General features: G+C 31.9%; 1 pseudogene; it reads right to left on the bottom strand.

Moving 5' to 3' along the window:
- Positions 1-585: 585 nt before the first annotated feature.
- On the bottom strand, positions 586-14908 carry LOC143082797 (excitatory amino acid transporter 1-like; annotated as a pseudogene).
- Positions 14909-16368: the final 1460 nt, after the last annotated feature.

Here is a 16368-nt window from a genome sequence, read left to right as displayed (position 1 = left end):
AGTCAATCATTTTGACGACCCGGCTACATATCTTTTTTTGTATGGTTTTTCGTTTAATCAATGTATCCAGTATCACGAGGGAATATTGGCTGTGTCTTTGTAATACCAATGCTAAAGGAAAACAGATTACCTTAGAAATTTTAAAAGATTTTTCTTTTTGCGAGTTATGTAGAGGTAAATCTGGAATTCCAAGTTTTGTTTTGAACTCTCTTGTTCGATAGTTTGAAACCATATAGTTTAAAATTAATATGACAACAATGTCGCTCCTGAAATTAATATAATGTTGCGATCCACTTTTTGCCAATTGAAAGTTAACTTTAACCTAACTTTTTTTAGTTCGAATCGTCGAGTTTCGCCTGGAAATGTAAAATGACTATATAAAATGACCTAGAATTTGAATATTAGCTACTTCGGGTGGATTTTGTAGGAGGACGGGGATTTGGCCCCCTTTATGGATCTACATATATATGTATATACTTTTCACAGGTATCATTCCTAAAGTTGTTCTCCCGCCCCTTTCAAATTGTAGAATTTACCATTATGTGTGTACTTCAGGTCTGTTAATCCATTTCAAACATCTGTAACTGTATTGAGTGTTGCATTATTTATTAAATGTAAAATATAATAAACTGGCAACATTAACATTATATCTTATAAAACATACAATATTTATGCAATATATTATACTTAGTTAAAAGCTATATAATGTGGTATATTATTGAACAGAATGTATGTTAGGTATTGTGCATTCATCTTTATTCGTTGGATACCAATTTTCGTGAGTTTCGTGGGTACAGTTAAAACACGAACTAAAGTGTTCAACGAATAAAATATTTTCAATAAACTTTGTATACAGATATTGGCAAAACCATGACGAAAATGCTAGTTTTCAGCTATCCACGAAAATTGATACCAACGAAAATGAATGAACCCACATTATGATATTTTGAGGTATTCAATTTTTCCATTTTTTAAATACACTGGATACGATAAAATACAAAATATGTTAATAGTTATGTAGAACTGGTAATGAAAAATATAAGTTTGGCGTTGTATTTCAAAGGCGTTGATTGAATGTTTCCTATGATAAATATGTATCGTCGTCAACCATCTCAGCTCCTGGAATTCCATTTTCTTTTTCATAAAATACATCCAATGTCTCATCATATCTGTTATCAGTCTTTAATGAGGATAAACACAGCCTCTGAGTAAACACTACACATGTCACTTGTACGCTGTAGTTTGTAATTGACCTCATCCTATCTCTGAAACGGGAAATTTATTAACAGTGTTGTACGATGACAGCATGAATACATTAAACAAAGTACATCTAAATGTTTGTCACGTATTTGGCATATACATCAAACACATACAGTTATACCACCCGGCATCAAAGAAGAATGTGTCTGAGAACACAACTGCCGATCAAGCTTTGCAATTTTTCAAGTAATTTGGGGCATAACCCTATATCCATAAGTAGCTTACAATATAAATTCAAAATCTGCATATGTGTTGTGGTTCTCAGCATTCTTTAGCGTTTCATAAAACATGAATGGGGAAAACTTATTTTTAGTGTGCTAAAACATGTAAAACAAAACGTAACGAATTGCATTGTTCGAAGTTATAAAGTTTTATAAATATAGAACGGTTACTCATTGCCCTAATTCTAGCTCTGTCCAGAGGTTTTGGTTCATTGTATTTGGTTTGAATTTCATAAAAGGAATATGCTCAATAAGGGCCATATTTGGCCCCAATTATTAAGTTCAATGTAACGAGATGAAAAGTGTTGAAAGTATACTTGATTGATTGATTGTTGATTGCTTAACGTCCAGTGGCAAATATTTCATGCATGTTCAGGACGAGAACAAGTTAACAATAAATACTATAGGTAGGTCTTGTATTAGAGGCCATCCGGAGTGATCGTCTGGGCAATTTGGACTGCCACTGAAAAATGAAGGTATATCGGATAGGGAAAGAAATTTTGCCTTGCAACAGGCCATCTACGGAACCCTCAACGAGTTGGTGCAAGGGTAAACGTATACTTAAATACATGTGCGAAAGTCACATATATCTATTTCTGTCAATGTTTTTTTTTCTAAAGCGTTCATCTTTTTTACATCCCAATTACATTTTTAGGTAAAAATACTGGATTTTGGCGAAATTTGACAAAATCAACCAGATTTCAGCCACATTAAGGACTAGGAAACATAGATCGCAGCTAGCAGGCGTCGACAAACTAAACATTCAAGTTATACATATAAAATGTCATAACAAACAATATTTTCAACGATCGACGTATGCGCTCTATGTTTCATGTCCAGTAATCAATGGAAATGTAGTTATTTTCATTGATTTTTTAGTGGAAAATCAAAACTAGTACTATTTGTGACGTCATGAATAAAACGCAGGAACGTAAATTGTCAACAAATAGAATTATTTCTTATCTTGTCATTGTATTAGCTATGATTCATTGTAATATTGGTCAATAAATCCTGATTTTAAATTTAAGCTAAATTGAAGGGCTAATTTATGGCCATGTCGAACCTACTCCCTTTGATGAGGGAAACTTAAGTAAAAATGCGGACAAAAAAATTTGGATGACCGGGAAAGTGCAAGGACAGCCGGACGGCGGGATGGCCAAGGACCACACTTGATGGCCAAGTTGCCTACGGTGAGGAATGAATAAAATAATCATATATAAATATTCGAAAAATAAGAAACAAATCAGATTGCATTATAAAATATACGTTATACTTACAGAAACCACTCGAATGAATACAGAAGTGCAGCCGCTTCCGGTGGAATATTTAACGCAGTGAGCAGGATGATAACAGTAAGCAAGCTAGCCCCTGTTACAGATGGAATGGCCAAGGACGAAAAAGTTGTTAAAATGCTGAAAAGAAAATCATTCATTAGTACTGAATTATTGGTACATTATATAAATAATAAAACTATGTAACTGTTACGATCAGCATATTGAAACACAAGAATGATGTGTTTATACAATAATATCTATATATTTTTGTGGTCGTCTTTTTCTATTTTGAATATATCAACGTTATCTAATTCTAAAAAAAAGAAATTGTCTTGTATGTACGTAACTTAATCTGACAGTAGGAAACTCACATTACTAAAATGACCGAGGCAGCGTCCACTTCCTGGTCAGTGATTTGCATGACAAACAAACAGGATATACTTATATAAATACAGCTTCCACAACGTTCAATAGCAGCACACAATGGAATAACAAATCGAGTCACTCTACGGTCTAATTTGTTTGGTCCTTCTAATTGCCGTATACTTTCAGGAATGGCAATTCCTCTGAACGAAAAATAGTCAGGTCTATAGTACATGTATGAGTATGCTCTGCATTTTGAAAATGCAAAAGTGCTTCTGATTTACATGTTTCATTAATGTTTTGTTTTGAAGCAAAATGCTAGTGCCCCTATGTTAAACATTTATGAATAAAACAATGAATTTACTACAATATTTATTAATCATACATAAATGAGTAAACATATGTAAGATTGAGTAATATTGATTTCAAACTCTACATACGTTTCAAAATTTTACTCATATATACGAAATTCGGTATTTGTTTAGCAATATTTTTTATCGAATTTCACGAGTAGTAATATCGTTTGCTTAGGCGATATTCATATACTCACGGGATTTGTTTGATTCTATTTCCATCATAAAATAATATAGGGCTATTGCATGAATATTGGGGAATATTTTCCCGGGTAGAATTTAATATAGCACGAGCTTGCGAGTGCAATTTAAGTTCTACGAAGGACAATATTCCCCAATATTCATGCAATAATCCCTTATTTATTGGATAGCAATATAATACTTGAAAGTAAAACTTGGTTTAAACTAAGATTTTGTTGTTGAGGACGTCGTGAATTTTGAAGATTTATTGCACTAGTGCAATATTGGAATTTATTGCACGCTAACTTTTGATTACTTTCTGTTGGAAATATTATATTGCTATGCAATAATAATATATATTAAGGGATGGTCTTTCATATCTGTTATATAGAGAGGTTTTGTTATAGGAGCTGATGCAGAGTGAAATATACATCAATCAATCTAAGCTACAATGTATTCAACCTTTATGAACTGGTACTACCAATGGCTCATTTTGACTACTAGCATTTGTATTTCAGAATTCTGTTAATATGTCGGTTTTATTTTTAAAGTATATGAAATTTAAACTCATTGGAATACAACGAGCTCTAGATTGACTATTTGTATGACGTGTTCATGCTACTTTGGATTTTTTGTCTATTGTTTTATATCAAATGTTAGTACAGAAATATCTGTATTCATATCACTCACTATGTCTTCTGTTATCTACTATAGCAGTAATTTCGGACATTTATACATAAGAAAACGTGTTTAAATATTTAATTTACAGTTTTCTGTACTTACGTACTAGTAGTAGCAAACACTATTACAAAAGCATGAATCAGAGTGAAAAGAAATCTAAACGGATTCATTCTCATCAGTATAAAATACGTAATCGGTACTGCTACCATCATGAAGAGTAAATAACCAATCATTTGTGTTGCTATGTATAATCCAAGTCTACTGAAATCATCCTCCAAGTTCTTGGTTCCTCCAATGGTTTTACCAATTAAACTTGCTACACCAATTGGCGTAAACCTGTACAATTAAACGTTTTAATACTTAGTTGGTAACGCCAATAAAGGCTGCTCATGCAATAAAATGGCAAACTAGATAAGTATGCACCCATACCACCTCTTCTTATGGAAAAAAAAATGCAAAAGAGTTAATCATTGATTTTAACTGAATCTTCATAAGCTCTGAATAAATTTACTACATTACCGTAACAAAGTATTCCTACACATAAATAAAAAAAGAATATTTATCACAATGGCCTTACACTTTTAACGTCACTGATTGGCTTGTTTTTGTAGCTAAACGCGCGTTTTATTCAAGTCTGGTATCTCTAACGAGTTGACTGTCATACTTACTATTTTAAAATCCTTACCAAATTAGTTTTCCTAATATCACCAAGATAATTTCAGTAGCTGCGTAGAAGAACTTGAAGAAAGGTTGCCCAATTTCTTTTATCGACGCAGTGGCAATGCCAAATACGGCACTGGCTATCAAGATACCTAAATAAATCAAGATTTCTTTAATCCTATAACAAGGATTAAAAAAAAGCTGATTCACACTTTCATACTGACATTGTTTCAGAAAAAGGGAGAAGGTTTTGTACCATTAAAACGTTTAATCCCGCTGCAAATGTTTGCACTTGTCCTAAGTCAGGAATATGATGTACAGTAGTTGTCGTTTGTTTATGTAGTTTATACGTGTTTCTCATTTCTCGTTTTTTATATAAATTAGACCGTTGGTTTTTCCGTTTGAATGGTTTTACACTAGTAATTGTGGGGCTCTTTATAGCTTGTTGTTCGGTGTGAGCCAAGGCTCCGTGTTGAAGGCCGTTCATTGACCTATAATAGTTTACTTTTATAAAGTATTATTTGGATGGAGAGTTGTCTCATTGGCACTCACATCACATCTTCCTATATCTATGTAAAGATCGAAATAAATTCAAGTATTGAATAAATGATGAGTGTTATGATATGAAAAAGAATACACACCAAAGCGTATTTTAATGTATTGTTCGTTACTTCTGAGGGTTTGTATGCTTAACACGTCAACATGGTTACAAATACAATTGTTGGCATATATTAGGCACACTCAGTACTCTATATGGATCTGTGTTTTCTGATCATTTCTTTTTTGAAATAAATTAAATACGTATTCGTTGATATATAATTAAAACTGATCATAACAAGCTATATCACAGGAATATACCTAGAATATTTGTGCTATTAGCAATTGATAGATTTTTTCCAGTCACCAAAGTTTTTAAGACTTCTACGACTGTCCCATTTATCGTAACATTTGCTTTGTACTTCTCTGTATCGTAGCTCGTTATTGTCTGAAAAACAGCAAACAAACGTGTGTCATTCCAATGAAGATGTAAAGATATTAGAAGATGTGGTATGAGTGCCAATGAGACAACTCTCCATCCAAGTCACAATTTGTAAAAGTAAACCATTATAGGTCAAAGGCTCACACCACAGCAGGCTATAAAGGGTACCAAAAATTACTAGTGTAAAATTGTTAAGCTATTTCTCAATTACAAGGAAATAATTCGATCCAATTAATCCGTATTCATGTGAACTGCAATTGAACCCCTTAGCTGGAGATGTGTAAAGCATGAAACAGGCGTGTTCATGGTGTTTAGCTATTAAAGAGAAAAGAATGTCAACGTAGGAATTGAAACAAGGGCAAATTATTTGGTTTACTGATTCGATCTACAAAAACTCATTTTAATAGAGGTGAAAACTATTATTAACATATGTATTAAACCTAATATATGAAATCAAACAGACCTATAAAAATCCGATCGAACAAGTTCGCTATCTATTTATATTATATGTTGATGTTTGTATGAAATATTCATTTCATGAAAAGCGAGGTAACCGCAACATATGATATTGCTCTTAACTAGAGTTTTGCGTTAAGATATCTGTTAATGTTTTACTATTGTGACTTATTAACACAAAGCACCCTTTTCCTTTTACAAAGTATAATATTAAGATCGGTTATTTATCAGCTACTAAACAGAACTAATAAAGTATCAAATCATTCAAAATAAAAAGTTTTATACAGTTTTTAAAATGTATATTAGAAAAATAAGTTATATAAATGCATGTGTTAGTTGTAAATGTTGACATGACCTGAAGGCATAGATGTAGTAGTAAGCGACGGTATCAATTTTTTTAAAAATGTCTTATTATGAACAGTTAAGAAGGATAGAGCACAACTCTACATGAAACAATAAATATATTAAAGAGAAATAATGGAAATAACAGAATGATGTATAGATATAGTCCTTCGACAACTATGTTTCGGGAAGATGATAAATGCATAAAATTATATTTTAAGATGAAATGGAATAAAGAAACATTTTTTTTGTTTGTTTATGTGTTCCTTAATATGATAATACTTTGTTGGCGCATATATATGGCTAGTGAGAGACGCCTAACACTTAAAAATATTTTTTTATAGATGGACACGCTTCTGCAACATTACAAGATAACACATACTGAACTTATAACAATAGCTTACCTTACGAAAAGTTGCAGATATCAAATTGTCAGGGAAAATGTTTCTGTAAAAGGAATCCCAAATATTTGATGAAAAGAAACTACATAAAACCTGTCCTAAACAGACATTGTATGTGATATAAACATGAAACATAACTGTCAATGCTTAATGAAACAATATATTTGAAAATTTCAATATAATGAGATATCAGATATGCTTCACCAACGTTAACCCAACAACACAAAATACATTTGGTCATTCAAGCCAACATTAACATAGTAATCAAAAGTTGTCTTGCATTCTAGTTATTGTTTCTTTCTTATATTATACAGATAAACAGGCCATTAATATTACACCTTAAGGAAATAATTGAAGTTTCATTCGTATCAAGTATGGTGTCAATTTTAAAAATAAAGTGTGATCATATGAAGATTTCTTCATTCTACTAGTATTTGAAATAAATTGAATAGATAATAGCCTTCAAATGACTGTATACATCTTTACAATTATAGTTACATCTACACTACCACTGTTGATAAAGATAATAATGATAATACGGTATGTTATTTTCAGTCAGGTCGTTGAAAGTTAACATGTATATAATTTAAAGGCATAGATTACCTTGGCTGTATTTGGCAAAACTTTTAAGAATTGTGGTCCTCAATGCTCTTTAATTTCGTACTTTATCTGGCCTTTCTAACATTTTTAGATTCGAGCGTCACTGATGAGTCTTTTGTAGACGAAACTCGCGTCTGTCGTATATACAAAATTTAGTCCTGGTATCTATGGTGAGTTTATTTACCAATGTTCAAATGTTGCACTTGTAATTATCGGAATATCATCAATAGTTAAAACGTAATTGAACGAGATGCGTAGTTGACGACCAGTAGTAACTGAAATGAAAAGTTATACCTGAGTAAAATGTACCTGAACAAAGACCAGAAATATAAATGAGGCAGATGTACCCCTTAATTTCAAATGATCGTTAAAGTTTTATTACAAAACAATTTAAAACAAACAGTATCCGTATTTTCATGTCGGTATTGAGTTGAGTTGGTATCCTCTTGTGGAATAACAGTCCATGAGAACATGGTTGGACATAATCGGCGCCTAGAATGCACAGGAATCCAGTCCTGTTATGATTGAGTTTACGTTGTTCAATCGTTAGTTTAATGTAGTATATTCGTCTCTTTTTTTCTATTTGGTAATAGAGTTGTCTTTGCTCCTTTAATTATTCTGACTGTTTTCTTTGTATCCTCTTACTTTTTGCAACTGATCTCAAATTTGTTTCTTAAACTATCTTTTTAAACTAGCCGTTACATACTTGGCTAAACGAACTGCTAATTATGGTGTATAGGATATACAAGTGTGTATAAGTCGACACAAACCTTATTACTATCTTTTCGACGTGTAAGAATTCCTGTCTTCATTTAAATGTCAATAATAAAAAGCGTTATAAAAAGGGCAAGTATAATTCTCTCCTTATATTACCTCAGTAAATCAGCGAAAATGTCCTCCGTTTCTAAAGGAACAGAGTTTAATGCTTTAACTTCTGTTTTAGCGATTTCACCTGAAATTAAACAAGAAAATACTGTTATAGACTGTATTTGACCACTAGAGTCGCAGTATTCTTCAAGAAATAAAGAAGGAAAGTTAACATATAAAATGACAAATAAGATTATAGCTAACAGATTTGTATCGGTTTTATAGAGGTAACAGTTTTGTGACGTGTAAAAGATGTATCTATTTTGTTTATGACCATTTTGAACATTATCAAAATTGAATGTCTTGAAAATTTGAAATGAAAAGCGTCTGACAGATTTTGAAAGAGATAACAATTTAATCAAAGTGTGGCATACATTAGAAAAGCCTTTATCCATAACTAACAGAAAGGAACGATTTTAAGTAGACAAGCTACACTGTACTAAACTCAAATAAATGTAAAGTACATTTGATTATATGTTCATTAGAAATCAACAAGTGTATAATTTATACAGCTTTGTGATTGTGTTTTTGTTGGTTTTTTACAGACTATTTTATTTGCTTGAAGTATTTATTGCCTTTGAATATGAAAATCTTACCTGGTCGAATGATCACACAAAGTATACTGCCAACTAAGCATCCAAGGAAATTCGTAGACATAATATAACCCAAGCTTACTAAGCTAATTTTCCATTTGATTTAGGGTCTAGGGTAGCTGTTCCTGTTTAATCAAATAAATGACAATGTGAAATGAATTAAATTTCAGAAAAGTGATGTACATGTACCACAAAATGTATGTACCTGTTCTTAGTTATGAGTACTTAGTATATAATTCAGTGGTCGTCGTTTGCTGCTGTATATCATATATGTTATTTTGTCATTTTTTTTGTACATTAAGTAGGCCTATTTATCTTTCGTTTGAATCTGTTTCACAATTGTCCTGTCAGGCCTTTTATATCTTGATATTTGTTTATTGTTGAAGACTTCACGGTGGCCTATAGCAGCTAACGTGTACATCATTTTGTCTCTGGTGGAAAGTTTTATCATTGGCAATCATAGTTCTAATGATAAGGCTATTGACATTTAAGGGTTTTCGTTAAAGTACATCATCAAAAGTTGCTTTTTTTGGAAATTAAACCATAAAATAGTAGTTATAAGGATATCAGATTGATCATACGCAACTTAGCTGTTAGTCCTAAACAGTTGGTAGATCAAAATCTTAAGTATCTAGCAAATTTTTCATGTCACTATTCATAATTTTGAATTAAGTAGAAATGTATAACATATTTATAAATAGATGCTCTTGGAACTTAGGAAAAAGAAAAAAAAGTAAGCAGTATCCTAGGCCTTTAATTCACTTTCCGCTATAAAAACAATGTTCTCTCACTAACTAATATAAAATTTGGTGACTATATATGTTGAACGCATCTATTCCATCAATGTTGAGATAAAGGAAACCACAGATACAGTAAAGTCTATCTCATATCTTGACTTACATTTATTTATTGAAAACAAAACTAAAGAAATGATTTCAGCTTCCCAATTTTGAACTTTCTATTTTTATGCAACAACATTCATGCAGCTGCGCCTGTACATGGAGTATATATATCTCCCAGGTGGTACGATATTCAAAGGCTTATATGCCCTTGATAGATTGTCGCTGAGCACAAGGAAGATATAAAACCAAGAGTTTCAAGTCGTGAAGTTGAAATCGTCCCATCACGAGCGTTATGAATATCTGTCTCGCAGATGACTACGTGATCGTCCAATTGTCGTAACGAAAATATTGTCCCCTTTCCCCCGAATATGACCTACCGAATTGGATTTATCATCAGTTGTGTAGTTGAATGTGAAACACAATAGGTGTCATATGTGAAGCAGAATCTGCTTATCCTATTGGAGCACTGGATATCTCCCCCTAAATTTAGTGGAGTTCGTGTTTCTAAATTTTTAGTTTTTTATGTTGTGATTCGTTTTCCATTTCAGCCATGGCGTTGTCAGTTTATGATTATATATGTCCCTTTTGTATATTTTGCCTCTCTTTTATAATCAATCTGATAATCATATTTCTAGTTATTTACTGTAATTTCCATACTACGGAAGATACACATAATGAAATATTTGACAAATAAACACCCATTTAAAATCACCAGAATAATTTACCCCGTCATATTTTCTTGAAAAATCCTTTTTGAAATAATAGCCTATCAAAAACCTCGTTAGGACGTAGTTGTCATTTATTAGATTTTTTTATTTAAATATTTGCTGCTGTGTGGGGCCTTTCCTTGTTTTTTCCTCTAAAAATATTCCTTCTAACCACAATTATTCAACCAAATTACCTGTTATAACTGAAGCCACTATCAGAGGAACTATCATCATTTTCAGCATGTTCAGATAAATCTCTCCAAGGATACCTTAAACAAAAGGTAAAGTTAAATATTCGTTTTGTATCCGGATATTTTGAGTAGGCTCATGGAGGAAACCCGCTTTTTCAATTTAATTTTTAGTTTAAACATAAAATCACCCTTTTTACTGGATGCCAAGTTATCTTTCATAAACGTATTTTCGCTCTACTAACATGAGCAATCGTTAATATGATAATGTGATTGTCAAGTCAAAAGCTTTGATTTTAACTGGATATATTGTGAGAGAATTTCATACACCCTCTCGCCATACGTCAATATTTGAAAGGTGACCTCCCATAAAATTAATAATAAAGATAATAAAATTTAAGATGCGCAATAACACTGCATGAAAATATTCTGTACATATATCATAATTGAAATACAGTTGGTCGTTTAAAAATGTATAGACTGCCTACCGAAATTTGTAGGTTTGACAAAGACAATGATTTGCAGTAAACAAATTTTTAAATCTTAATTCTGTTAGATTAAAAGATCATAGCAGGTGAACTATGAAATAAGTAAAATTAGAAAGATTGTGTTTTATCAATAACTACATTAAAACTGAAAATAGAAACGGATTTATTAAACATGTAATTGAAATATTCAGAAACTGCTGGCTTTAGCCTATATTGATTCGTTTTGATTAGATAGAAAACATGCTTATATGCAACGTAATGTGGTTTGTTGAGAAATAATTAAAAGATAGTATATAACTTGTAAATGTTAGAAGTGACCTCGTCGTCACCATTTAGTTTGCCCAGAAATTTAAATGTTTTAATTCTAAAGTCCTGCAATTAGAATAAAAAGCACTCTCGCTTGAAAGGTCAGCAATTTCAAATGATTGTATTTTTTTCGGTATTGGTGTATAATTTCGTTCTACAAAATATGATATTTAACTTCATAAGGTAGATACACAAGGACACACTAACAAAAGGGTCGTTTAAAGGTCAACATATATTTTCTTTTCTTTAAGAATATACAAGTCTTTATATGTATCGGACCATATGAGTATTTGGACCATAACGGTATTTTTTTCAAATATTAATAAACTTTATCTAAAAAAAACCAATGATGTTTACATGAAAATGTATTAATTTTATAAGTCAAAGGCTATATTAAAATCAAATATTGATGCCAGTTAGTTTTCATCGGCGAATTGTATTCTTAAATTTACGCTTAGGATGGCATTTACTTCCACACGGTACCATAACATTTTCTGCATTTGCACGTCTTGATTGTGCACGATCCTTTGCAGTTACACCATTTGCATTCGAGCGAAAAGCTAGCCTTCTTATCAGCTGCGTGCAGTGATACCAAAGTCTCGGGAAATTCCGTAACAGTCATTAAGAATTAAGAAATTATGGAAATATCTACCTAGGTCGACATATTGCCATGCACTCGTAACAACAATTCGGTATAATGACTATATGTATAAAATGTGTTTACTATACTGACTAGTGAGTAAAATTAAATGCACGAAACTGCATATTTTTTTTATTATAATATAATGAAATGACCTTTTTAATGACGTGACAACTATAAGGGTTATACCTTATGAAGAGTTAGGTGTTACCTGTAAACTTGTTAACTACCTCTACCTTTCGCGTATGGTCGGACCATATGAGTATATACCCATATGGTCATGACCATACGCGTATGGTCCAAATACTCATATTGTCCGGAACATAGTTTATATACTATATAAAATTGAGAACGGAAATAAGGAATGTGTCAGAGAGACAATTACCCGACCAAAGAGCAGAAAACAGACGAAGGCCACAAATGATTTTTCAAAAGACCATGAGAATCCCGCACCCGGAAGAAGGTATCATCCGCCCCCAAAACACAATGTATATGTCGAGCTCTAAAATGTCACTACAAAACTAAAAAAAACCAATTGATATGCGACTGCTAATGATCTGCCACAAAGTTATAATCAAAATAAGTACACAATCAGAAATATCTATATATCGGAAATAACTTTTTTGTTTCAAACAAGGAAGCAGTTGAAATATATAAAACGAGAAGAAAACTGTTTTTTTTCTAAGAAATACGTGATTTTGTTTTCTTTCAGGAACAGATGCTGGTGTTCTAAATATGAGAAGAAAAATTACTTTGAAAATTATTTATATCATTTAACAGTCAAATCAAATCTATAACAGTAAATATAAAGATAAGAAAATGTGGTACGATTGTCAATGAGACACCTCTCCACAAGAGACCAAATGATACAGAAGTTAATAATTATAGGTCGCTGTATGGCCCTCAAAGTCAGTTATAAAGCACTCAATGAAAACTACTGATAAACAGGCTCCTAACTTTCGATAGGCAAATACCAAAAGTGACGGGGCTTAACTCGATTGAAGGCGCCAATCCGCCCCTAACCTGGGACAGTGGATCAACACTAGAATATAAGAACTAACTATAAAAATCAGTTGAAAATTCTGAACTCATCAGATGGATACAAATAGAACACATCTAACAACAACACAGAGAAAATGTGGTAGGTAAGTATATTCCCAACAACTAAAAGACACTAACTAAAGATAAGAGAGTACTCACAGTTAGTGACAGCTAGTTCGAAGCCAATAACAACTGAGTATGTATCTAAGACTAAAAAATCAATCAGTTCACATCAAGCATCCATTCTAATGCAACATCGCTTGTAACGTTCAATATGATTGGACAACGTTATAAATTTTCATGGCATCAATTGGCAAGTTTTGCCATGAAAATGTACGCGCAACCGCAGACGTACGGCAGACTTTAAATGTATGATTTGAGGTTGTTTTCTGTCAGTTTCATTAGAATGGAGATAACTGTATTGTATTTTTAGCTCCGACGACATCAATTAGTGATTTGATGGTCGCAAATTAAGTTTACTGGCGACGCGTTAGCGGAGCCAGTAAACGGGTATTTGCGATCATCAAATCACAAATTGATGCCGTCGGAGCTTAAAATACAATACAGTTCTCTGCTAAATATATTTAGTGTAAAGACGTCATATACAGTCAGAGAAAAAACTGCAGCTTCTGAAATGCCAAGATACAGGTACCGACATATTGTACAGTCATTAATGTGCATATGTATATAACATAAAAAGTTCGATTTTAATTTACTGATAACAAATTCAATATTTATGCCAATAAAAACAATATTCATAGATCTAATTGCAGTGATGAATTTGTAACCTTCTAGAACAAGTTTACTTAAAGCCATTGTTTTTGATAAATTTACTGGTCACTACCATGCTTTTGTTGGTCAAACGATTGATATATTCTATTCTGTATTATACAATCATAGAAAAGCCAAAGGCTATATTAGTCGTCTCATTAATTATTCTACCTTTATACAGTAAAGTTTGCTTGTGCAATATGCAGGACGTAGCTTCAACTGGTGAAAGCATTACTGATAAAACAAAAGCTGCAACGTTAAATGGGTAGAAACAAGTTGAGGCAATGAATATGATAAAGTATAACTATCTGTTTTATGTTTGATTTAAAGCTAGCTTAAGGTTTGTACAAATGAGCCAGTCTAAAATATGAAAAACTGTTTTTTGTTTTGCATGGGTCAAATAAAATACAAGAGTATCTGTAATATACTTACCAACCCACATGAGTGTGCTGTCCGTTGGGTTTGTATTCCGAATAACCACACCTATAATAAATCCAACTGCAGCTCCCACTAAGGTCAAAAGTACCAAACAGTTTGCTTTTAAAATCTCCAAGCATTTTTCTTTTCCTACTGCCATGTTGAAATGCAACGACACTCAAATATCAGGGCAAGCGGTATGCGTTTCATCAAATACTATGAACACAGTGACTATGAACTTTCGAAATATAGGACAAAAATAATGAGATACAAGTAAATATACATCATAAGTGCTTCATTTGTTGAATGGTGGAAAGACATAAGCTTTTCATTTAAAAATGAGAGTCAATTTTCATCTTAAAACTTCAATGAATGATCTTTAAATAATGTCTGATTACGCTGAATATGATTTTTATCATTTATTACTTTTAGATAAACACAAAGTATAAAATGCAATCGCATATTAAATGTATAAGTTACAGTTATATCGTCAAGTTACACGGTCGTCTTAGCAAGTTAAATTGTAAAGTATGATTTACCTGTGAGGTACGTTAACAAGTTATAATATATGCGAAACTAAGCTACTATATGATTTTTATGGAGTCGGGGTGGGCTAGAATGAAATCTAAAAAAAGGTAGACAGAAGTTTTTTTTGTAAAATAAAAGGCAGGATGAAACACTTTGTCAAAAAAAAAAGACAAAATATCAATTTATGTTAAAAAAACGTCAGGATAAGCGGAATACAGAGAAAAATAAAAATGCAGGACAGAGATTACATTACACATAAAAAAAATCCAGGACATAATTTTTCTTCCTAGCTCCCCTAAAAAAAATTCAAATGGTAGCTCCCTTAATATATGAATGTATAATTTTCAGGCTGCAAGCCTGTTATCGAAATCTCAAATTGTATGCATTCATCCCGTTCTTTATTTGCTTAAGTGACATTTCCAATTATTTTCAGTAACTGAGATTGTATATATATTTAAGGGATCAAGTATTGCTGATTCTTATCGTCATTTTCATATACTTTTTAAAATACCCACATATTATAATAAGTTTATCCGGATTTTCTTGTCTTTTGCTGGTACTTAAAATACTATAAAAGACTTGCGGAGTAAGCATTTCGTTTCATATCCTATTATTTTCTCACTAATTAATTAAACAAATGTGAGACATACAAACACTGAAGTCATGTGTAGATGGGTGATGTATAGTCTTTTGTATTGTGTGATTTGTAAACGATTCCTTTTATCCCTTTTTTATAGCAAATTTGTGGCCAGTTGAAATTTAACATCGGGGAACTAATATTGATATAATATTATGTACAAGTATAGAAAACGTTTTCTTTTTTGCGTATTTTACATTGAAATGATATATTAAATGTTTATATAGTTATAAAGCTACATATATTTCTGCATCTTCTTTAACTTATGTACAGAGTAATCTAGGTAGGACTTGTACGTATTTAAATGTATGGTTGTGAAGTTTGGGGTGTTCATAGAGCACCAAATGTAGAAAACATTCATTTGGACTATTGTTGTAAAACATTACTCGGTGTCAAGAGGTCCACTTCTAATGTAATGGTATATTATGAATTAGGAAGATTTCCATTGTTGCATGAGCGAAATTTTAGGATGCTCAAAGTATGGACTAAAATTCACGGTAGTGAAAATTGTATTATAAATTCATGTTACAAAGAACTAGTAGCAAATAGCAATAAATGTAAAAACTGGGCAAC

The sequence above is a fragment of the Mytilus galloprovincialis genome, chromosome 7 (assembly GCF_965363235.1).
Source record: "Mytilus galloprovincialis chromosome 7, xbMytGall1.hap1.1, whole genome shotgun sequence".
Lineage (NCBI taxonomy): Eukaryota > Metazoa > Mollusca > Bivalvia > Mytilida > Mytilidae > Mytilus > Mytilus galloprovincialis.
The sequence above is the reverse complement of the archived record's forward strand: the minus strand, read 5'-3'. Positions and strand labels throughout refer to the sequence as shown.